We start from the raw sequence: 23,315 nt of genomic DNA on the forward strand, positions 1-23,315 counted from the left end.
CAACTTACCCTCTTTTTTCCAATTGGAAAATTTCTGCTACACATCAGTATAGCAGAAGGGTTGGTCTGACTGGAGAGTCAGGAGAGCTTCTCACCACAGGGAGGACAATAGAGCTGCACCTACATCATACCCCAGTGAGGTCTAATGTCTCGGTGTGAAAACCAACAGAAATAAGGAGTTTGTAGGAAGGAAAGGAGTGGACTATCTTTGTGTGGTTGGTCTTAACATAATCCAAAACCCACAACTTTCAGATGAAAATTGGATGAATTTGACTACATTGAATTTAAAGATTTGTTTCAAAAAGAACACTAAGACAAAGCTAACAGCAAAGTGAAGATTTAGAGATTTTGCATTATCTAAAAGCAAAGGGATTAATATTTAGAATAAAGACTGGTAAAATCCAGTCCAAATACCCAGTTCGTTGTCTATTTTTGTAAATAAAGTTTTATTGGAACACACCCATGCCCATTCATTTGTGAAGTGTCTATGGCTGCATTTGTGCAGTTAAGTAGCTATGACAGATCATATTGTTCTTAAAACCAGGCATATTTAATATCTTACCCTTTATAGAGAAAGTTTGTCGACCCCTGATCTAGGATATATAGAAAGTGGGCAGGAAATACACCAGGAAAATCTGCAAAGTCTATGACCATATAATTCACTGGGGAGGAAATGGATTGGTTAATTATACATGACAAAAAAGAAAAATCTTGCCAGAACTCAAGTAAAAATTAAAACAATATTGAGATTCCTTTTTATGTCCATGTGTACTACAAAAATTAGAAAGATAGGTAATACCAAGTGCTGGTGAAGATGTGAAGAAAAAAAAAAAAAAACCAAGACCCCTAAGTCATCAGATTAGAGCATGAATGTGAATAATCATTCTGTAGAGCATCTGACTTCTCCATTCCTTTCCCTGTAAATCTCTTCCATTGGGCTATTCTTAAGTTGTATTCCTATAATAAACCAGCAGTAACGAGTAACACATTCTCCAGAGTTCTTTGAGTCATCCCAGCAAATTGTGGAAACTGAGAGGGGTTGTAGGAACCCTTACATTTGTAGTAGACGAGGCAGAAGTGAGAGTGGCCTGCACATTCCACAACACTCCACTTGTAGCCTGCGTCTGAAATGAGGGAGACTGAAGGGCAGTCTTGTGGACTGAGCCCTTCAGCCTGTGGAGCCCGATGCTAACTCCAGGCTGTCAATGTAAGAATTGAATTGTTGGATACCTGGTTGGTGTTAGAGAATTCAGAGCTGGTATTGGAAAAAACACCCTATCTGGTGACTCCACCTTGAATCACCTCTCACCAATCAGTTGTGGCTGAGGCCTGCCTGAGGAGGGAGATCCAACCTAGGCAAGGTGTCTCCCAGGGGCCCAGAGCGATTCTGAAGGTGAGCAGCTGGACACCACATACCTCATGCCTGGCATTCTACCCGCGGATAAAAGGGAAGAGAAAATGCCCTGGATTGATTAAAATTAAGTCTTTCACCACCAGGCAAAGTGGGACTCCAAGACAGATATAAATTCAGTTGAAGAAAAAGTTATATTGGTTTGCCCCTGTGCTGATTTGCAATCAACACATGAGCGCCTACCAAAACATGAAAGAATGTCATTAACAGGGAAGCGCTATTAGCAAGTTCATTAATCATGGTCATTTTCACACTTCCATGGTCAACTACAATCCTGTTGGTTTAAACTGAGGCCTCCTACTTAATTATAGTGTTTATCAATTAACAGTTCACCCCCCACCCCCACCCCGGGCCTGCCCTGGCTTTCAGTAAAAGATGAAGTGCCTGAATTTGACAAGTGTTCTTTGTAGGGATCCCCCACCCCGCCAGCTTGGGCAAAGGGCCATGTTGCATGTTAGTAGGACCATCATTTGTTGCTGAGTGAACAGGCCCATTTTCAATGGTGTTGCTAAGGGCTTGGCCTTGTCCATGAACCCCAAGCTGATGAAGATCCTCAGTGATTTCCAGGTCTCCCTTTTCCTTTCCTGACCCCCTCCAGGGCTGCCTTCATTGCCCAAATAAATGACTTACTTCTGTCTTTTATAACCGCCCCCCACCTCCCCAACCCAAAATTCTGACAGAGTCTTTGAATCAATCTCTGCCACTCACTTCAGGCCAGCAACTCTCCTGCTGTCACCAAGCCTAAAAAATGGGCATAATCATGCCTGCCTATGAGCTTTTATTGTTTTCTGTTGTTTTTTCCTTGCTTTTTGTACATACACACTGTGTGCATACGACGTGTGTACAGCACAGCTGCAGGCCCTCTTGGTGACCTGCCCACCCCTCCAACCCCCCATTTCCATGCATGCCTGGAGGATGGGGCAGGGAGGCCGGGGGTGGGGTGTGTGTAGGGGGAAATTGAGCACCTGCATTGCTCACCTGAATCCTCGCTCTTGCTGCTGGAGCTCACTTTGCTGCCTCAGCAGCCAGTCTGAAGCGCTGGGAATTTAACCCCCCCTGACCCTCCAAAACCGATGACTGCAGGAACTGTTGTATAAATACTCCAACTCCCTTGACTCTCATGTAGGATGGCTCTGCAGGGCGAGTTCTACGAAATCTCGAGCAGAATGATGTTTCAGTCACCTGGGCAGCACCTTGCTGACTAACATTTATCGGCCACGTCGTCCTCCCAGGTCACGCCCCCACTCCTCTACAGGTGTTGCCGCCGCTGCCCCAATAACTTCCACCTATAACCATGTCTCCGGCTCTGTCCCAGGGAAACAGAAAAGCCCTCACGTATCAGCACATAGTGTGTGGCCAGCTGTAGGGTAAGGTAAAAGTAGCAGGCTTTTCTGCCCTCCCACCATTAGGATGGATGACGGAACCCTGCGGTCCCGAATGCATGCCTGATGGCGGGCACCTGGAGTAGGGTGTGGGCATAGGTAGAGGGGATTCACCTGGGCTGAGACTGGGCTTTGAAGGGCGGCGTCACAGGGACACCAGCAGAAGCAGAGAAGCAGAACGAATAGTAGAGCAGAGAGAGAACCACGAGAGCCAAGAGAAACAGAGAGCCCAGAAAGAGTGAGGCCTGCCAGCCTCCCGGCCCCCCAGCACCCCTGCCTGCCGTGTACCTGGTGAATCCCAATAAAAGCCTGAAAAGTCACTGAGGACTCCAAGGACTTTCTCCTCCTTTCCTCGGTCTGCTGGATTAGAAATCCTGCCCTGTGCCCCTTCCTGCCCCCTACACCAGCTCATGTTTTTGACGGTATTTAAAATGTCTGGTTAGGGCCTTCCCTGGTGGCGCAGTGGTTGAATGCTGGGTTGTGAGGCTGCCCGCAGCCTCTGCGGTGCCAGTTCGATCCCTGGACACCGGCAAGGGTCCCACAAAAATAAATATAAACCAGTGACACAGAAATTATATAATTATTTTAAAAAGTCTGGTTAAAAGACACAAGAGAAGTAACTAGGCAAAAAAATAAACCCTGAGAAGGTATTTACAGTCTTGAAAGCATGAGGGTATCCCTCTAGACTCTCCGAAATGCAGTGTACCACACATTATCATCAACAACCACCTCAAGAGGAAATAAACAAAGTGGTAATCAGGCAACATACTGGAAGGGAGAGCAAATGGCCAGCAGCATGGAAGACAAGTCCCGAATCAGCTGTAATCAGGACTTCACATGCAGACAAGATGACCACTGAGGCCACCAGAACAGCAAATGTCAGAACTGTGGGAGGTAGGAGGACCCCTACACTGCTGGGAGGTGTCAGCTGGATCCGCCTCTCTGGACAGCTGTCTGGCAGTATTCAGAACCCATTGCTCCATCACCAGCAACCCCTTCTCTGGGCACGTAAGTTGCCTGGAAATTCTCAAAGTACCAGTAGGCTCATCTCAGAATTTTTATGTTGGGGAGTTGAAGGTAGGACTGTGCCTTTCTTTCACCAGGAAATGGAGACAAAAATGAGGGCAGGGCATACTCTGCAATAATGCACAACAGGCGGGAGTAACTCAGGTTTTCACAGAGCACCATGCAGAAAGATGATAAAAGGAACCACGATAGGATTTATAGCAAAATTCCATTATGTAAATTAACAACACAAGACATATATCACAAGGCTATACGCGTTTACAAGGACATAGTAAACACCTTGAAAGTGTGGTTGTGAGTGTGGGGTGGGGGTGAAAGTTAGCATCAGAAAGTTAAAAAATGACAAGAGCAAAATTTTAAAACATAAGATGATAACATAGGGGAGTTTCCTGGTGACCAGGGAGTAGGGAAAGATTTCCTAATTAAGACAAGCACAGCACAGATCTCAAAGGAAAAGACTAGTAAATTTGGCAATGTTCTCATTTAAAAAGATTTGTTCAATAGCACCATAAGTGGAAAGGAAAACTCACACTGACAGAAGATATCTGGAAAGCTTCTGACTGAAAGTGGATGGGTATAAAGAATATGAGTGCCTTTGAACGATGACTATTCGCTGAATGCTTACCGAGTGTCAGGCACTGTGCAAGGCACTTTACGTCGGTGGGTTGGTTATAAAATAACAGCAATATAAAGTTGCAAAGGAACGCACAGCAAGGGCAGATTGCTCTGGCGAGTCAAGATTTGAAGGAAACACTGACATCTCAATTCTATCCTGGCCCTCAGGCGGTCACATGGGTGGGTAAGCACCCTGCTGGCCTTGGGGAGTCAGATCCTGACCCACTCTGCCCTTCCGTCTCCTCTCTGGTATAATACCTTCAAGTGCGGTTTCAAGTGCTGAACACAGTACTTAACATCCAGTAAATTTGAACAGATTATTATTTTGATGATCACATAAAAATGACGACTGGTACAGAGTAAGGAGCTGGCCCCAAGCTTTTGAACGTTTTCTTTTTGCATTCCCACAAAGGTTTCTGGAGTGGATGCTGTTATGATTTACATTTTGCAGATGAGGAAACTAAGTTTCACGGAGGCTGGGGGACCATCTAGGTCACGTAGCCCTGAAGCTACGTTTATACTCTGAACCTCCATGTGCAACCTCTTCTATAAACATGTCAGCAAGTCCAACTTTCATCCCCCAAAGCATCTAAACCATAGAAAGCTCATATTTATGAAACTTAGTGTGTTTCTGAATAATGGAAGGGATGTTGGGGGGATGTGGTGCAGAGCTTGTTAAAATGTCTTTCTGATGCTACAGGACTGGGAGAGACCTGAGACCCTGCATTTCTACCAAGTTCCCCAGTGACCTAAGACTACTGGACCCCACACCTCACTGTGGACTTCTGGTTTTAATTATCACTCAACCCCTTATCACACACTCCTAAGGACGGGTCCTGTTCTGGATGGTGATTCAAAATGTTTTGTGTTTGTGCTTGGGGGGGGCCACTGGGGAGCTCTGCAGCATTAAAAGGGGGCCCTATCTCCATTATATATACACCACATCTTCATCCTCTCATCTGTTCTGGGGCATTTGGGTTGTTTCCAAATGTTGGCTCTTGTAAATAGTGCCACAATAAATATAGGGGTGCAGGTTTCCCTTTGAATTAGTGTTTTTGTGTTCTTTGGGTAGATTCCTAGGAGTCGAATTGCTAAGTCATATGGTAGATCCGTATGTAGTGCTTTGAGGACCTTCCATACAGCTGTCCATAGTGGCTGGGCCAGTTTGCATTCCCACCAGCAGGACAGGACAGGGAAAAAAAACTTGTTAGCTGGTCATAGATGAGGAGAGGGCGAGAGAGGGGTCAAAACAGGGGAGGGAAGAGCACTAGGACTGTGGTGATGGATCCTGGGGGCTACAGTAGTGGGACAACTACTGGGACTACATTATCCAAAATGTAATAAAGATGTAAGAAAATAAAGGGTAAAAAGATGGCCTGTCAAAGGGCACTTGAGAGTCCAGAGTCCATCTTGGATTTTTTGCTCCCACGGCAGAAGCACTGAGGCCTTGTTCTCTCCATGCCCATCTCCTCCGGGACAGACGCCCGTCTACCTCAGAACACACAAATGGTTTCCTCCCTTGTCCAGCTCAGGGTGATAAAGGCTGCCTGGATTCAGCCATGACAAGGACAAAGAGCCCACCGGCCGCTCCGGGAGGGACTGTCCATGCGTTAAGCGGTGTCTCCCGAGAGGGCAAGAGAGGGAGGAGGGAGAAAGTCCCATCCTTAGATCAACCTAATAGGCTACAGGCCCCGAAGTTAAGTTTGTGCCACTACCCAGAGTAATCATGATTTAGTGTTCACCACACCCCAGCAATGCTGAAGCAGCTCTGCATTCAAGTACCCTCTCATTTCAACTCAAACCAATTCTGTGAAGAAGGTACATACTTCTCCCCACTTTGCAGGTCGGTCTCACAAGCCTAAACCGCTTACTTGAGGTCACTTACAGAGGGGACTTGTCCACACCAGGCCCCATGTGCCTTCCCTCCAACAGCTGCCCCTGGCATTTTGTAGGCGGTTGTCCTCGGACGGCCAAGTCTGTATTGCCCACCTGCAGGAGCACTGGGAATTTAATCTCTGGAGAAGTCTTTAACCTGGGACTGTGGGGTGAGGAAGCTGCCCCTCACCCTCTAGGGATGTGCTCAGATGTGACACACTGACCCCACAGGTCCCACTGGAACTGTGCCAAGCTCCCACTGGAACTCCCCCCCACCCCATGGGACCTGGGGCTTCACGAAGGAGCCCCTCTGTGGCTCCTTCCCTGCCTGGTCTCCGCTGGTTTTCCCTGAGGGCATATCCCAATGAAATACCTGCATGGAAAGACCTGGGGTATCATTTGACTCTGAGTGCCAGAGCCTGAGCTTAAATTCAGATTCAACCATTCACCGTGTAAAGCGCTTCACAAAGAGCACCGCCCCAGCAGAAATGATGACAGCAACAGAACAGCAAGCCCCAAAAAGACAGAAGACCTAAACTAGCATTCTTGCCCGTGCTGGGTTCCAGGCAAGGCTGGACTGTGAACGCCTCTGCTCGGGCCTCCTGGAGCTGATTCCTCCAGGTCCTGCAGGTCCCCCGTGTTCTCTTCTGACAACATGCCCAGCATCATTATGGTGGAAAAAGTTGTTAGAATTTTGAAAACTAGGAAGGCTTTTCTTACCCAGGCAATTTTTTTCTTTCAAACCTTTCTTCAAAGGGTGTAAGTGAATTGATCAGTCGAAAGCTGTGTGCACGCCATTGTTCTCTCCTCTGCAGCCAGATGAAAGTGTGTGTCTTTCATGTAAGTGAATTAACATTTTCTGCAGCTCCTCCCCCTCACTGAAAGAAGATAGTCGCCATGACACCTGCAGTTCTCACGTTTTCTAGCACCAAAGTGACAGGGGAGCTAAACCTAGGAGTGAAGGCCAGTGTAGGGAAGGGAGCTTTTGACCCGGTGGTATCGTTTTCTGGAGCAATTATTGCAGAAAAAGGAAAACAAAACAATACATCTGTGTCCTGTGACTGTCAATGCCCCTGAAATGTCACTGGCTTGTCCCCTACCCCAGTGATGTGCCCACCTCAGTCCCAGCCTTGTTCAGAGCTTTCTCCCTTTTCTGGCGTCCTCATCCCTCAACCTGCTCCCTCTTCCCTCCCAGCCTCCCGCTGACCACCGTGGGGAATGCGGAAGGCAGGGGGAGAATTCCACATGCGCCCAACCTGACCCCCTGAGCTTTGTGCCCCACACCCCTCTCTGGAGGTGGACCTTACCCACTAGGGGACCCCCCCTTTCCTGGTCCCCCCCTGCCTCCCAGCTTTAGTGATTCTCCCATCTTCTGCAACCCTCATGCCATCACACATGTTCCTCTGCCTTATATCTTAAAACAAAAGCCCGTTAGCCCCACTCCCCTGTGCAGGTGTTACCCAGCTCCCGCATTCCCTTTGCAGCAGACTCCGTGGACAGCTCTGTGCTGCGCCTGCTCTTGAGTTCTCGCCCAGCCCTTCTCACAGGCTTGTGCTTCAGCCTCCCGCTGCACAGGTCGCCAGAGCCCCCCACATTGCCCCACCGAGTTCGTCCCACAAGTGAACGGCAGACCTGGAAAGCCCGGCCATTTGACTCCAGGCCTATGCTCCTTCCCTCCCAGAGCAGCTCTGCTGACGTTACCTCTGGAGTTTGCAAAACACATGGACTGGGGGGAGAGGTGGAGAGTGTAGGGTAAGGAAAAATGTCAGGCTTTTCTGCCCTCCCGCCATCAGGAGAGATGATGGATCCTTGTGGTCCTGAAGGCATGCCTGATGGCGGACACCTGGGCTAATCCTGGGCTTTTAAGGGCGGTGTCGCAGGGACCCCTGCAGAAGCCAAAATAGAAGCTGAGAAAGAAGCAGCAGAAGCCGAGAGAGAAGCAAGAGAAGCAGAAGCCGGGAGAAAGCCGGAGAGCCCAGAGTGAAGACCTACCGGGGGCTGGGAGGCCTGCCACCCTACCGGCCCCCCAGCACCCCTGCCTGCTGTGTACCTGGTAACCCCAATAAAAGACCTGCTAAAGCCACTGAGGACTCTGACTCCTCCTTTACCCGGTCTGCATGGGATCAGAAAACCTGCACTGTGTCCTTCCTGCCCCTACAGGGAGCCTCCAGGATCATATGCTGCTGTATCTGTGCCCAGACTCAGCCCTTTAGGGGTGAAGAATGGCCTGAGTTTACGGGGTGGCCTGAGTTGCTAACAGGCCAAGCATGGAGTGCGGCACTGGAGCCGGCTCTTGGTCGGCCCACGACAACTGCTTGCTTCCTCTTAGGAATTTTGTGGGCTGGTTGTTTAAAAACCATTATAAAATTGAGTTATAAATTTACAATTAAATTATACCAAAAATTTGTCTGGATGTACCATGGTTTATTAAATCCATTCACTTACTGAAGGACAAGTTTTGGTAATTATGAGTAAAGCTGCCATCAGCATCCATATACGGGCTATTTGGTGGACATCAGTGTTCCAACTCCTTTGGAAAAACAGCAAGGATTGTATGGTAAGAGCATGTTTAGATTAGTAAGAAACTATCAATATTGCTAAAGCAGAGTTAGCATTTAGTCCTCCTATCAGCAGTGAGAGGTACAGAATTCTAGGTTGATATTTTCCCCCTCAACACTTTAAATATTTCACTCCATTCCATTTTTGCATGATGGTTTGTAAGAATTCCAACATAATTCTTCTGTTCTTCCACAGGTTTTTTTTTTTTTTTTTCTTCTCTGGCTTTTCAGGATTTTCTCTATCTTTGATTTTCTGTAGTTTGAAAGTGATATGACTGGATGTAGCGTCTGGGGAGTTTGGGAGGAAGGTGAAATTTAGCCTGCTTATTTTCTAAGCTTCCTGGCTCTATAGTTTGGTGTCTGTAGGTTCATTTTGGAAAGTTCTCAGTCATTATTTTTTCAAACATTTCTTCTGTTCCTTTCTCCCCGCTCTGGTGGCTCCCATGACGTACACATGTCACCCTGATGCAGTTATCCCAAGCCTAGTGCCAGCATGCACAGGGCAGACAGAGAAAGGAGAGTCCCGGAGCCCTCGTGGATCTTTCAGGCTTCACTGCTCTCAGGGAACCAGGCACGCAGGCACAACAGGCTGGAGGCAGGCACGGGTTGACCAGGGGACGCTGGGAAGCAGGCAGGCAGCTGAGCCTCCCCCACAAATCTTTACTCTTTCTGCAGGCTCTCTGGCATTCCCATGGCCTTGAGTCTTCCGTAGTCTCTTGCCCACTCCTAGTCATCCCTCAGCTATCTCTGGGATGCCGCCCTAGCAGCCTCAGCCTCCAGGCACAGGTGTGCCCACTTACGCATGCCCACGCTATACTCCAGGTGACCACAATCAAGCACGCATGCCCCAAACCCAAGAGCCTTCTGCATCAACACAATCAAACCTGCAGGTGATAGCCACAGAAGCTACTGGTGCAAAAGACTGATCAATCCACTTACCCTACACCAAGTTTCTTGGATAGTCTGATATTTGGGGTGGTTTTTTTGGTTTTCTTTGCTTTTTTGTTTTCAAGGACTTCACTGATGCCTCCTCCAGCTCAGATAGTCTTTCCTCAGCCATTTTTGGTCTAATAAGCCCACCCAAGGCATTTGTCATTTCTTTTAGCATTTGAGTTCTAGCATTTCCTCTTGGTTCTTTCAAAGGATTTCCATCTGTTTACATTGCTCATCTGTCTATTAAAGCCAGTAACATGTTAATCCTAGTGTTTTTAAATCCAACATCCCTACAATGTCTGATGGTGATGCTTGCTCTGTCTCTGGATACTGTCTTTCTGGATGGCCAGAAAGAAGCGAAAGGAGCTGCTGTGAGAACTTCCCCAGGGCGGTGTTGCTGCTGGTCCAGCCCTGGGTCGACCTTTTTCACTGGGGTTCTGCATCCATGCACTTACTGCCACAACTACAAGCAAAAAGCAGTTTTGTTGCAGCAAAACAAACCATTTAACAACTTAGGGGAACGTGAGTGTCCAGTTACAGGATGGCGGTGAGATGCAGCTGGACGCAGCAGTGAAAACACCCACTCCTGCCCTCCAGCAAGGGTCTGTGGCTTGCCCGGCCCACCTGCAGAGCTGCTGTTGCCCCTAGGCACTCTGACAAAACAATCACCCCCATACCCTTCCTTTTATAAGGGTTCCCCAAATTGGATGCTCAGCTCCACCCCCTCTCCAGCAGCCTGATCCCCACTTGTAGGGTAAGGAAAAAATGCCAGGCTTTTCTGCCCTCCTGCCATTAGGATAGATGATGGAACCTGTGGTCCTGAATGCATGCCTGATGGCGGGCACCTGGAGTAGGGGAAAAAAAAAGCCAAGAGAGAAGCGGGAGAAGCAGAAGCCAAGAGAAGGCCGGAGAGCCCAGAGTGAAGACCTGCTGGGGGCTGGGAGGACTGCCAGCCTCCCGGCCCCCCAGCACCCTGCCTGCCATGTGCCTGGCAAATCTAAATAAAAGACCTGCAAAAACCACTGAGGACTCTGACTCCTCCTTTACCCGGTCTGCTGGATCCTAGAAAACCTGCACTGTGGCCTGTCCTGCCCTTACACCACTCAAGACAGCAGAATTCAGGTCCCCATCCTACATGGCGTCCCACCCAGGGTCAGGGGGTAGAGTTCAGTCCTGCTGGGTTGCTCTAGCCCGAGTCCTAGGTCTGGGGGTGCAGGGCTGCCCCAATAGTGAGGGATAAGGGGAAATGTTCTATCATCCTAGGTTTAGGTCTCAGTCTTCGAGTGAGCCTGTGCCTCTGGACTGTGAGCTCCAAAGGGATTTCTCCATTTTTCCCTTCCCCCTGGGGTAGGACAGGATGATGAGAGCCAGCTGGGGTTGGGTATTTCCCTACCCCCAGACCAGTTAGTCTGATGAAGAACACCAGGTTAGCCTCTGCCTAGTTTCTCCTGTGGTAGACCTTGCTAAGAAATCAATACTTTCTTTCCCTTTCCCCTGCCATAAACCCCAGATTTTTCTCAGATGTTTATTGTGGGGATCTAGTAGCTCCTGGAGGTGAATCTCAATTGTTGAGACCACCATTCCCTGGAGTTCGTTTCAATTACATTTATATCTTTCCTTACATCCTTGATTAAGTTTTGGATAGTATTTAACTGTCCCGCAAGGAGCCTCCAGCGATTCATCAATTCCAGTTGATATTTTACAACGCAGGCACTGGTCCCCCCCCCCCCCATGCTTTCCACTTGTGAGGCTACTCAGGTAAGTCAGCACTGCTTGTATTCACCTGCCTGCCATTCCGGTCCAGGGCAGTGGGTTGCTGCGTCCTTCCCTCCTTTATAAAGGCAAGAAGGGTTTTCATCTGCCCAGCATTTCTACTTGTTAGGATGGAATGGCAACGAGTTCCTTATCTGAGGTAAATCCTAAATCCCTGCATTTTTAGAGAGAGGATTTTAGAGAAAGAATTTCCAATAAACAAAATTCCCACTACATGTATGTTACAGGGATTGACATAGGAAAATGATTTAGGCTGGCGGCCCTATCCCTATGGTTACATAGCTCTAGCTTTCTGAGGCTCCACTCCTGCTACCCGAGCCCCCTTCCTTCTCACCACAAATTGCTGTGTGGAGGAGCACCTTCTCCCCCAGAAGACAGAGCCAGAGAAAGGTGTACAGGTGGGGATGAATGATCCCCTCTGCTCTTTGAATGGCCAATGTCAGTTTCCCTCTTGACCCATGAACCCGGTGATAATGAGGCCCCTCCTGCCCAGCTCTGGGTTTATCCCGTGGCCTACAGGCACTGGCAGCTTGCGGGCTGCAAGTGAACCCCAGCATGACTCAGAGTCCTAGTCCCCCAGGCATCCATCAGCGTGTCCAAGAGCTCTGCTTCTCTCGGATCAAGGCACACACGTGGGAGCACCCAGGCCTCATCTAAGAGAAAGCCGAAACCAGAAAAAGCAATAAAGCCGGGGAGGTCCCTCCTTACTTTTCTGTGCTAAGCAGCAGCATGGAAGAAAAACTACCAAGAATACAAAGCTGAGCTCCAGCTCCAGTTGCAGCCTTTTTCTCTAAAAACTGCTGTTCAACTCTACAAAGGACCCCCCAGCAAGGGCGGCCTGCACTGTCCACCTTTGGCTTTCCTGGCTCAGTTCCTGCACATGGCTGTGCTGGGGCGCAGCCTTGGTAGAGCACACGCAAGGGACTTGGGCCCCGCAGCCAGCCACCAAGTCCTTCCTTAAAGACGTGTGGACAGCCACACCCATGAGGGTCTCACGAGCCAGTCATGCTCTTTGGAGCTCAAGTTCTCAGCGGGGCTTTCCTGGCCTCCCCAAGCCAACAAGACAACAGTCGTCAGCCCATTGTCTTCAGGTGTGTTGCCTGGGCAAGTGTCCTTCTAAGTCTGTTGCCTGATTGGTAAAGTGAGATGTGAAGACGCCAAGCTCAGGACACGAGCGCGCCTTTCTCCTCCCGCTGCCTGCCCCTTGTCTCTGCCCTCCGAGAAGCCGCCAAGACCTTTCAGAGTCTCTACATTCTTCACGCTCACTTCTTTTCTGGGTCCACATGCCTTTGTAAAAGGCTGGTACGTCAAGGGTCCCCTTTTCAGAGCATCTCCCCAGTCCCCCAAACCCCACTTCAGGATCTTTTAAAAAACGATTTGAATTATAGGGGTGGACACAGTGTCAAAGTGTTAGGGGGAAAAAGATGTCCTAAAGCTAATCCCATACAGGCTTTGTGGACTCCACCCCCACTCCAGGCCAAAGACACTGGGAACTCCAAATCCCATCACCACCAAAGGGAAAGTGGGGTTAAGCAGCCAGGTGGGTATAAAGCCAGACAGGTGGGCTTTGGAGGGGTCCCCCATTTTGGCTCTCCGCCAGCTCGCCGCGTCCGGCCAGCTCGGAAAGTGCTTTTTGGGTTTCCAGGTCGGCGAAAGGCCAGTGCCCGGTCAAACACAGGTCACGGTCTGTGGGTCCTCACCCACGCGCCCACTCTGGCTCAGGGGGCACCACCAACGGGGCTTATTTATGCGGGCAGCAGCACCAGGAGGCCATGCGGGACGATTAGGGGGTTAGCAGCTCGCAGAGGCGACCCGGACAGCAGGGCTGGACAGCACTGGCCAGTAGAGCCTGTCACCACCGGTCACCAGCGTGACAGCTCTTTGCGAGACGCTGGCCCACACCAGCAAGACAACGTCAGAGGCAGGGCCACAGGCCGGCAGCGGCCCCCGGCTTCTCTGAGGAGCTTTTCAGCTACTCTTTCTTCAGAGCCCGGCTGCCGCGCGCTCCTCGGGAAGCCAGCGTCACAGCGCGTCTGTGAGGCGCGCCCGCGCGGGCGCCTGCCGGGTTAAGTCCTCTTCCTGGCCCCGCCTACCGGCCTGATTGGGCGGTTTTCAGTCCCGGAGCTGCGTGGACCTGCCGTTGCCCAATCAGCTCCGCGCCTGCACCTGATTGGCACCTTCCACACTCCAGGTAATCAGCTCAGCGCCTGCACCTGCTCGGGCCCCTTCCACATTCCAGGAGCCAACCCCGGGCCTCTCTACTGCCTGCAGCTGGAGAGCCACAGCGGCGGCGCCTCCGAGCGGGGCCCCGTGCTCCTCCCCGCAGCCCTGAACCAGGGGCTGGGCTCTGGGGCGGCGTTTTAGGGGAACCACAGCTGTCTGCCATCACCGCTGGCAGTGAAATGCCCACGACGTGCTGACGCTTTCACTGCCCCAAAGTAGTTTCTGGGGCCAAGCCCTGAGGCCCCCAGGTCAGGGTGAGGGTGGGGTCTCAGTTTGAAATTGACCAAGCGCCCTTGCCTCTGCCACTCCCCTCGCCCACAATGTCCTCAAACTTCCAGCCTATATTAGCTTCCTGTTGATGCTGTACAAGGGACCACAAAGGTAGTGGCTTAAAATAACAAACTCATTCTCTTCTAGAAGGTTTTGGAATGCAGAAGTTCTGGATGATGGGTCTCTCTGAACTGAGATCGAGGTGTCCATAGGCTCTTTTCTGGAGGCTTGAGGGCAGAAGAAGTTTCCTTGCTTCCAAGCTTCTAGAAGCTCCTTACTTTCCCTGTGTAGAGGCAGGAACAGGAATGGACACAGGGCAGGTTTTCTGATCCCATACAGACAGGGTAAAGGAGGAGTCAGAGTCCTCAGTGGTTTTGCAGTCTTTTATTGGGATTACCAGGTACACGGCAAGCAAGGGTGCTGGGGGGGCGGGAGGCAGGCAGCCCTCCCAGCCCCAGCAAACCTGCACTCTCTCTGGGCTCTCTGGTGTTCTCTGCTTCTGCTTCTTTGCTTCTCTCTTGGCTTCTATTTGGCTTCTCTTTGGCTTCTCTTTCAGCTTCTGCTGGCATCCCTGTGACGCCGCCCTTAAAAAAAAAAACAAAACAGTCTTAGCCCAGGTGAATCCCATCTACCTATGCCCACACCCTACTCCAGGTGCCCGCCATCAGGCATGCATTCAGGACCGCAGGGTTCGTCATCTATCCTAATGGCGGGAGGGCAGAAAAGCCTGACATTTTTCCTTACCCTACACCCTGACCCGTGGCTCCCTTCTACCTCAAAGTCAGGAACAGCTGCCGAGTCTTACATCACAGCTCTGTGATTTGACTTCCCTGCCTCCTTCTTTCCTGCTGAAAGGCCGTTGTGACTACATTGTGCCCACCCAGAAAATCCAGCACACTCTGTCTAAAGTCAGCTGGTTAGCAACCTAATGCCATCCGCTGCCTTAATTCCCTTTTGCCACGTAATACAGACACTCACAGGTTTCAGGAGTGAAGACCTGGATCTTTGGGATTTGTGAGAGTCCCTTACACATGCTAAGGTCATAATACCCCCCACTTTCCCTGTCTTCTCCATACAAAGCAGCCAGAAGTAAGTTTCAAAGAGGTTATCAGTGAGCCCAGGAAAAATGTCAGGCTTTTCTGCCCTCCCGCCATCAGGAGAGATGATGGATCCTTGCGGTCCTGAATGCATGCCTGATGGCGGGCACCTGGAATAGGGAGTGGGCATAGGTAGAGGGGATTCACCTGGCCTAAGACTGGGCTTTTAAGGGCAGCATCACAGGGACGCCAGCAGCAGCAGAAGCCAAGAGAGAAGCAGAGAACGCCGGAGAGCCCAGATAGAGTGGAGACTTGACGGGGGCTGGGAGGCCTGCCAGCACCCTTGCCTGCTGTGTACCGGGTAAATCCCAATAATAAAAGACCTGCAAAAACCACTGAGGACTCTGATTCCTCCTTTACTCAGTCTGCTGGATTGGTCTTTCCTGACCTTACACCTGGTTACACCCCTCCATTGATAGTAAGAAAAAAATCTTTAACCAAATCTCCAAGGCCTGGATTATCTGGCTCCTGCCTCCACTCTGGGCCTCACTTGGCTCACTCTTTCCTCTGACCTACAAACTCCTGACAGTTCCTCATCTTCCCCAACCCATCCTGCTGCTTGGTCTCCACAGGGGCTGTTCTCTCTATGGAACCATCTCTCTTCACCTCTCTAATCTTCCCCAGCCTCCAGGTCTTGGTCCCAGGGTCACTTCCTCAGGGAAGGCCCTGACTTCCCTCATGAGGCTGTCCTCTCCTCTCTTGCATTAGCCATGGTTTGTTTAATACAGTCACACAAGTTTAATCACACAAATGAAAACTGCTGTGGGGACGGCTAGGCAGGCAGTGTGCCAGGATGACACTCGCTTTGCTCCCCACCAAACAGATCTATATCCAAAGGCCCAGAACTTGTGGGCCTATCACCTTCACAACAGAGGGGCTTAGTAGATGTGATCAAGTTAAAGATCTTGAGATGGTGTTTTTCAACCATTCCAGGCTAGGTAGGTTCTTTGTCAGTTCTCACAGATGGAGATTTTGGAGCCTTCTGTAGATTTCTATAGGCCTTTAATGCCAAATCATAGTCAGACCAGTTTTCTCTCTGTATTTGGCTGGCTGTCTCCACCCTCTGCCCTCCCGCCTTAGCCCATACAGCCCCTTGCCTCTGGGCACAGAGTGTCCCCACTTACATATGCGTATGCCCCATGCTCTCTGAGCCCAGGCGCTCATAATTATAGGTGCTCATGCAAGACTGCAGGTGCTGGTCATAGATGCTAATGACAGGAGGGTGTAAAAAGCCTGTTAACTTCATTTATCCTACAGATGGCGAGATTGGGAGGGGAGGGAAACCTGTCATCACAAGAGTCCTTCTAAGAGGAAGGGAAGAAAGGAGAGTCAGAGCATAAAGAGGAGTGGTGAGGACAGAACTAGAGGTCAGAGTGATGCACTTTGACCATGGAAGATGAGTCCGTAAACCAAGGAATACCAGGGGCTTCTAGAAGCTGGAAGAATTTGGAAACAGCTTCTGCCCTATGGCCTTTAGAAGAAACCAGACCTACCAACAATTTTGCCATGAGAGGGAAATCAACAGCTTTGAAAGGATGCCTGGGTTGTTGGGGTGAAAGAATTCACCAGAGACAGTATGGAAAGCAGAAAAGGCAGATCTATCGATTATCCTGCTGGAGAAATGGGGTGAGACGAGAGTGTCTACACAGGGAGGGAAGTTTGAAGCACTTTTTCTACCTGACCTTGTGGGGCTTCTAAGATTTAGGACACAGGCCTGTGCTGGCCGCTATACTAAAATGTGAGACTCTGATTGGTCCCTGCATTTTTCAGAATTTACATCAGCCTTTAACGGCCACAGGCGGGCTTTATGGCACTGCTTCCACAACAATCATTTGGTTCCCCTGCCTGCCCAAGGTCTCAGGCCTGTCTTCCCTGATAACTCTTCAGTTCCCTTTATCTTTTCAAAACTTCCTATCCCAGTCTACAAAGCATGGAAGAGACTGAGCTTTTAACCTTATAAATACCAACAACTTTGATTTTAGGCTTCTGACTCAAGAACTGCAAGACAGTAAGTTTGTGTTGTTTTAGGCTACAAGCCTGTGGCAACTTATCAGAGCAGGAGTAAGCAACCAATACAGAGAGGAGCTGGCTCTCCATGTGCTCAGCACGGTATTGGTCTAGCCCAGGACAGTGCTTCCTACATAGTAGGGGCTCAACGCATCTTTGATAAATGAATGAGTGACCCTGACAGGCACTAATGAAAAAAATACCTGGCAGACAGGCTGGGACAGCCCCAGTACCTAACTATCTTCCCTGTGTGCTTCCCGGATCCTTCCAGTTTCCACAAGAAGAAATGTGGAAAACCACGATGTAGAGCTAATTCGTGAAAGACAAAAAAAGGGAAGGGTAGAAAAACAGGCTAGACTGTTGAGAACAATTAGGAGATGCTACCTGTCCTACCACTCTCCAGCCTAAAGGGACCACAGCTTGCTGCCCACGTGCCCTGGCACCGAGGAAGAGGCTGTGCTGCTGGCAAAGGCTTTTCCAGGTCACATAGCCATAAGGCCAGAGCAGGGCATGCTTTCTGGCCTCTGCCTGACGGGGATGCTCTTTGAGGCACAGAGTCACAGGGCACAGCTCCTGGAGCAGCATCTTCCCTCCCATGTTAGGAAAGCAGCAAAACAACAAAGGAAGCCCAGGGCCTAAGTGGAGAGAAAGAAGGGAGTGGGGGAGGTGCTGAGGAGGGATTCAAATGTGTGCACAATGTTTATATCCTCAAAAATAAAAGAATCTGAAAATGGCAAAATGCTAACCTTTGTTGAATGGATTAGGAGGGGGTTATATTGTTCTCTCTCATTTTGGAAAGTGAAATATGGAACAAATACTACTCTCTGATATGCATTCACAAAGGGGCCATTCTCTCTCTCTCTCTCTCTCTCTCTCTCTCTCACACACACACACACACACACACACACACACTCCTACATGGGCTAATCGGCCATCCTCTTCTTTTCCTTTCATCACTACAAAAATTTTCTCTGTATATAGAATTTATATAATCTCAGTAAGTAGTCTTAGTGCTTTTTTAAAATTCAATGTTTTCTTATCACTCTAATTATTTCAACACATTGTTCAAGTTAATTGACTTTCATTGAGTTGATTTACTTTTATAGTAAAAAAAAGTTTTTCAAGCTCAATGCAAAAGGTTTTTACAAGTCAACAGGATAAAAATGCATTTTTGTTATTGAAATTCCAGTTCTGAAAATATTTATTAGCATTTTCCAGTCGCCCCATCAACAACCAGACAGACATAAACTCTTACCATTTGTATACACACTGTGGATGGCTTTTTTAAAAAACATGTGAAAATATAACTTATACAGATGTGTGTCCTTTTTCCTCTTAACATTCTACCATAGCACCTTATCTTATCATTAAGAACACTTTCTGAGGATAATTTTTTAGCAAATCCTCAACATTCATTTTAATATGTGTCCCATAAACTACTGAGCTACTTAGACTCGGCCCTGCGCCAGCATCTGGGATAATTCTGACGTTTCACCATCACGCGGTGCTGAGGCAAACATCTCTGTGTGTGAATCTTTGACCCCAGCTCTGTTTATTTTCTCAGGGTAGTTTCCTAGAATCAGGGTTACAAGGTGAAAGGGCATACAAGTGTGTAAGGTTCTCGATAACAGCTGCCAAATTGCCTTCTAGAAAGAATCTAACGATGTAATGTGGCCACCAGAGAGTGTCTGGCTGCAGTCAGCTTGGCTAGGGTGCAGGCAGCCTACCTCATCGGTTTCATGTGCCTTTTTTGATCATTAGTGAACTTGAACATCACTTCCCTATGTCTTGAGCATTTTTATATCTGCTTTTATGTGTCCACAGTGTTTGCCCAGGTCAAGTCCGGAGTCTCCATAGGTGTGAGAGCTTTGTCCACTCAGGGACAGCATCGTGTGTCTGTCATTTCTTTAAAAACCATGTTGCCTCACTTTAACATTTGCCTCTGTTCCAGGTAAGCCGATCTTGGCTGTGATTCCTTGATTTTGCTTGTCTCTCTGCATTTGGGGGTGGCAGTTTGCCCTGTGGCTTCAGTTCTATGATGGGTCATTCATTTTCTGTTTTGTTTTGTTTTGTTTTTCTCCGGCTTTTTCTTGTTTAAAAATGGAGGTAAGGAATTCAATGGTTCTTTACATATCAAAACTGAGAGCTAAAACCAGAAGAGATTTGGGTTGGTTTTTCAGATTTTCAACCCTGAATTAAATTGCCCTTGTGGTTATAGGATTATTCAACCATTAAGGAAGTTGAAATTGTCATTAAAAAGCTCCCCCAAAAGAAATCACCAGGCCAGGTGGTTTCATTGGAGGAATCTACCAAACAGTGAATAATCCTAAAATTATGATTTTAAAAAAAAAGCCCTGCTGAATAATTTTCAATATCTAATCCTCTCCTTTCATTGCCACACATTTTTATTTTAACCTAAAACCATTTCTAGTTTGTATGTGTGGTTATGTATTTCCTTATGTCTTGAGTATTGTCCTCTGGACTGTGGCTTGCAGTAGTTTTGGTCATGCATACTTCCCAGTCAATCACCACAGTCACTTCATATTTTAGCATATTTTCTTAGACTTCCATTTGCAGTCTTAATTGCCTTCCTTGCTTTCTCTATAATAATGTATGACTTTCCTACCAGAATGTTAAACACAATCAGATAGATAAGCGCAATCTCTTGTCTACTTGCCTTTGACTGTGGCATGTGATGGCCCTTTAGCTTTTCGCCAGCATCAATAAAAAATAAAGAGGTCAACAGGACAACTTTTCATCACTTTCCTGCTTTGCATGTATGCTCCATTTAAGAGTTGGTTTCCCTAACACTTGATCCGTGGCCCAGGAGGGACGGGAAGCTAGTGCTGTGATGTAGACATTGCATGGGGGGGGGGGGGTCTTGAAGGCAAGAACTATGTCCTAGTCTTGAGCCCCTTGTGTTCCTCTTCTGGGCCACTGCACAGTCAGGCAGAAGGGCCAAGGGCGCCCTGGGAGTGTGGCTACAGCTTGTGGCAGTCACTTCCATTCTGCCCTAGGGCCAGCAGGAACCTCAGATGTCCCCTGGCCAGAATCCCCAAACCAGGCTGTATGTCCAAGGCATCTAGGAAACTTGTCAAATTCTCGTTCATGGCCTCCCCACCAAAAGAGTCCAAGTCTCTGAAGCTTAATAAGACCCCAAAAGTCATTTCTAGCTTTGGAAGGCTTTAATTCAGTGCCTTCCTTTAACTCCAGGAAGTGACGGCTTCTTTCTTTGGCTATCTTCTGTAGAAGGCTATTTTTGTTACCCGTGCCTGGTGGTGTTAAATGTGTAAACTTAGAGCAAGTCATTCAGCTCCTGAGCACACTATGGGACACCCACAGGGCCTGAACCAAAGCAGATGAGACATTTAATTTCTGGGCAAGCAAGGAAACTGTTATGGCCATGTAATGAAAGGATCCCCAGCCCCATGGCCAGGTGCAGATGCTGCTGTTTTCACTAGAACCTGGCCTGAGCATGTCCTTTGCTGGGTAACCCTGTGGCCCTGCTGAGCAGGCCAGCTTCTTGCAAAGCAGTTGCCATTTGCATTTCCCATGGGGACCTCCTTTGCTCTCGCTGACATCTTCCTCTCTGGTGCCAAGTCCTTTCTCTGTGCTGGTCTCATTTAGCCCCCAGCTCCCCAGCATGGCACCCTGTCTCAGCACTAGCTAGCCACACTCCCCTGTCCAGGGCAGTGCTCCTTGTGTGGTCTTTACCAGCAGCCTGGAACTTGTCAGAGAAATGGATGATTTCCATCAACTTCTCCAGTCCTTGACGAATTTGCTCAAAGCCGCACCTGCTTCAATTGCTCCCTGGGACTTTGCCCTGCTTTCGATCTGCTGGAGCACCTTGTCCAACAGCAACCAAAGGTTAACTCCACCGTACGCACAACTGAGCGCCCGCCGGCTCTGGGAACCCAGGTGTGGAGTCCAAGGAAGTGAGTCCGATGACTTTTCTAGTCCATTAGATGTGTGGCTTTGCCTCATAAGGGTTTTCACTGTGTCTCACTGACCCAGCCATGCCCTGCTTCCACCATAGAGTGGAGCAGAGCTGGACAAGACCCATGTAGCAGAGTTGCCAGGTTCCACAGGTCACCAGGTGGGCGGGCCTCACTTACCCTCTGGGAAGTAAGTCCAGGCATGACACTACACCCTCCTCATAACCCGAGGCCCACCCACTTTCCTCTCCAAAGCCCTTTCACAACTTATTTGTACCCCACCAAAGAGCAGGGTGCTCACCAGGGCCGTGCCCTCAACTGTGCCCAGGGTAGAACAGTTTATACTGCAAGGCTTGTTTCCTTTTTATCTTACCCTCTGATGATCGTGTATGGTTGTGCAGCCCGTGTAGTGCACAACTGCATGGACGACCATCTACACACACTAAAGGGAGTGAGGCGAGGCCCTGAGAACACCAGTCCTTCCCGCCGCTTGTTGCACCCTGATCCTTCTGACCCGTCTAGATCACGTGTTACATCAGCAGTGGCAAATCCTGACCCATGCCAGCTGTCTGGTTATGTAACGTGTTGGACACACCACCACTTACTCATTGTCTATGGCTACTTTTTGCACTAACATGTCAGAGTTGAGTAGTTCTGGCAACGACAGCGTGACCCACAAAGAACAAAAATGTACTGTCTGGCAGAAACATGTGCCATCTTCTGCTAGAAATGGCAGGCACTCAGGACCTCTATCCTTTCACCTAGTTATCCAAAGCCTCCCAGGTAGAAGCCCTCAGGTTCTCCCCTGCTGAGGTTGCCAATGTTCCAGAGTCATTTGGGAGGCTGGGCCCAGATGGGCCCACCTAGGCCGGGCCCACCTAGACCTGGTTTGGGCAGGTCCTCAGGATAAGGGGAGAAAGAGAAGCATGATGGAATCATGGCAAGAGCTAATGAGGATGTGGTTTAAGTTGGAGACTAACTTCAGCCTGATACCCAGCTTGGGTATAACCACCCAAGCAAGGAAGCGCTTATTTGGCTAAAGGCAATTCTCCTCAGGGAAGGAGAAAGCTATTAGCCAGTCTGACCTTTCTCACAACAGTTGGGAAAAGAGGGTCTGTGTACCACAGCGCCTAACCATGGTCAGCCCTGAGAGCTCACTTTGGAGTGATTGGCCCCTGGATAAGTCTCAGAGATTATTCCTCCAAACCCATCATTCCACCAACAAGAAAACTGATGAGGACAGGGTGGTGGCTTGCCAAGGCCACTCAGCTCATCCGTGGCAGGCTGGGACAAGGGTCCAGACCCTACACCTTCCGACATGGCTTTGCAAAATGAAAGCCAGCCTGATGCCTATGCCAAGGAAACAGTAACAGTCTCCAAGAACCATTTCTCATCACATCATCTGAAAGCTCTGAACTGAGGGGCTAACATGGTGCAGTCACTCACTGCCCGAGAGCATGAAGTATTTAAAAATTTATGGCACTCTGGTGGCAGAAAAATATGTATGTACCCCTGAATATGTTTTCCTCCTTGAGCAAAAGACATCTGAAAGGAAGTCCTATATTTGCTGGAGTTTCTTCAACAGAGAAACGTGATTCAAATGTAATGGCTGTGGGTGGCAGGACACAACAGCAGCCCAGATGTGAAAGGCAACCACAAGGGCATGCAGTGGAAAATTTTGTTCTGGAATGTTGAAGTTCTTTTTCTCTTTTTCTTGCATGACTCAAAATGTTGACCTCTTACTATGAAAAATGGCCAAATCAATTTTATGATGCAAATTTTAAACAACCTATTAAATGCTGTCAGGCTATTTTTTAAAATGGCATTCATTTGAAGCAAATTGATATATTATATGATTGCACTTGAAACCTTGTACTGATATTTATGAGCAAGACATTTATGCTGTCAACCACAGGGAGGATACGGAGGCTTTATGTCAACAAGCGTATCACCAAGTCCCCTACCTGCCAGATCTGAGTGTGAATGTGGGTGCTGACAAGTGGGCTCTAAGATGGCATCATAATCTCTGCCGCCTGGCATTTTTGCTCTTGTGTGACCTCCTCCCCTTTGTGTGGCTGGGACCTGAAACTTCCTTCTAACCAGTAGAATCTGGCAAAGGCAATGAGCTGTCACTTCTATGATTATACTACATGAAATTATAACTTCTGTCTTGCTAGCCTACTCTGTTGTCTTTTCAGGTTACATGTTTGA

This window comes from Talpa europaea (assembly GCF_964194135.1).
Source record: "Talpa europaea genome assembly, chromosome: 11".
Classification (NCBI taxonomy): Eukaryota; Metazoa; Chordata; class Mammalia; order Eulipotyphla; family Talpidae; genus Talpa; species Talpa europaea.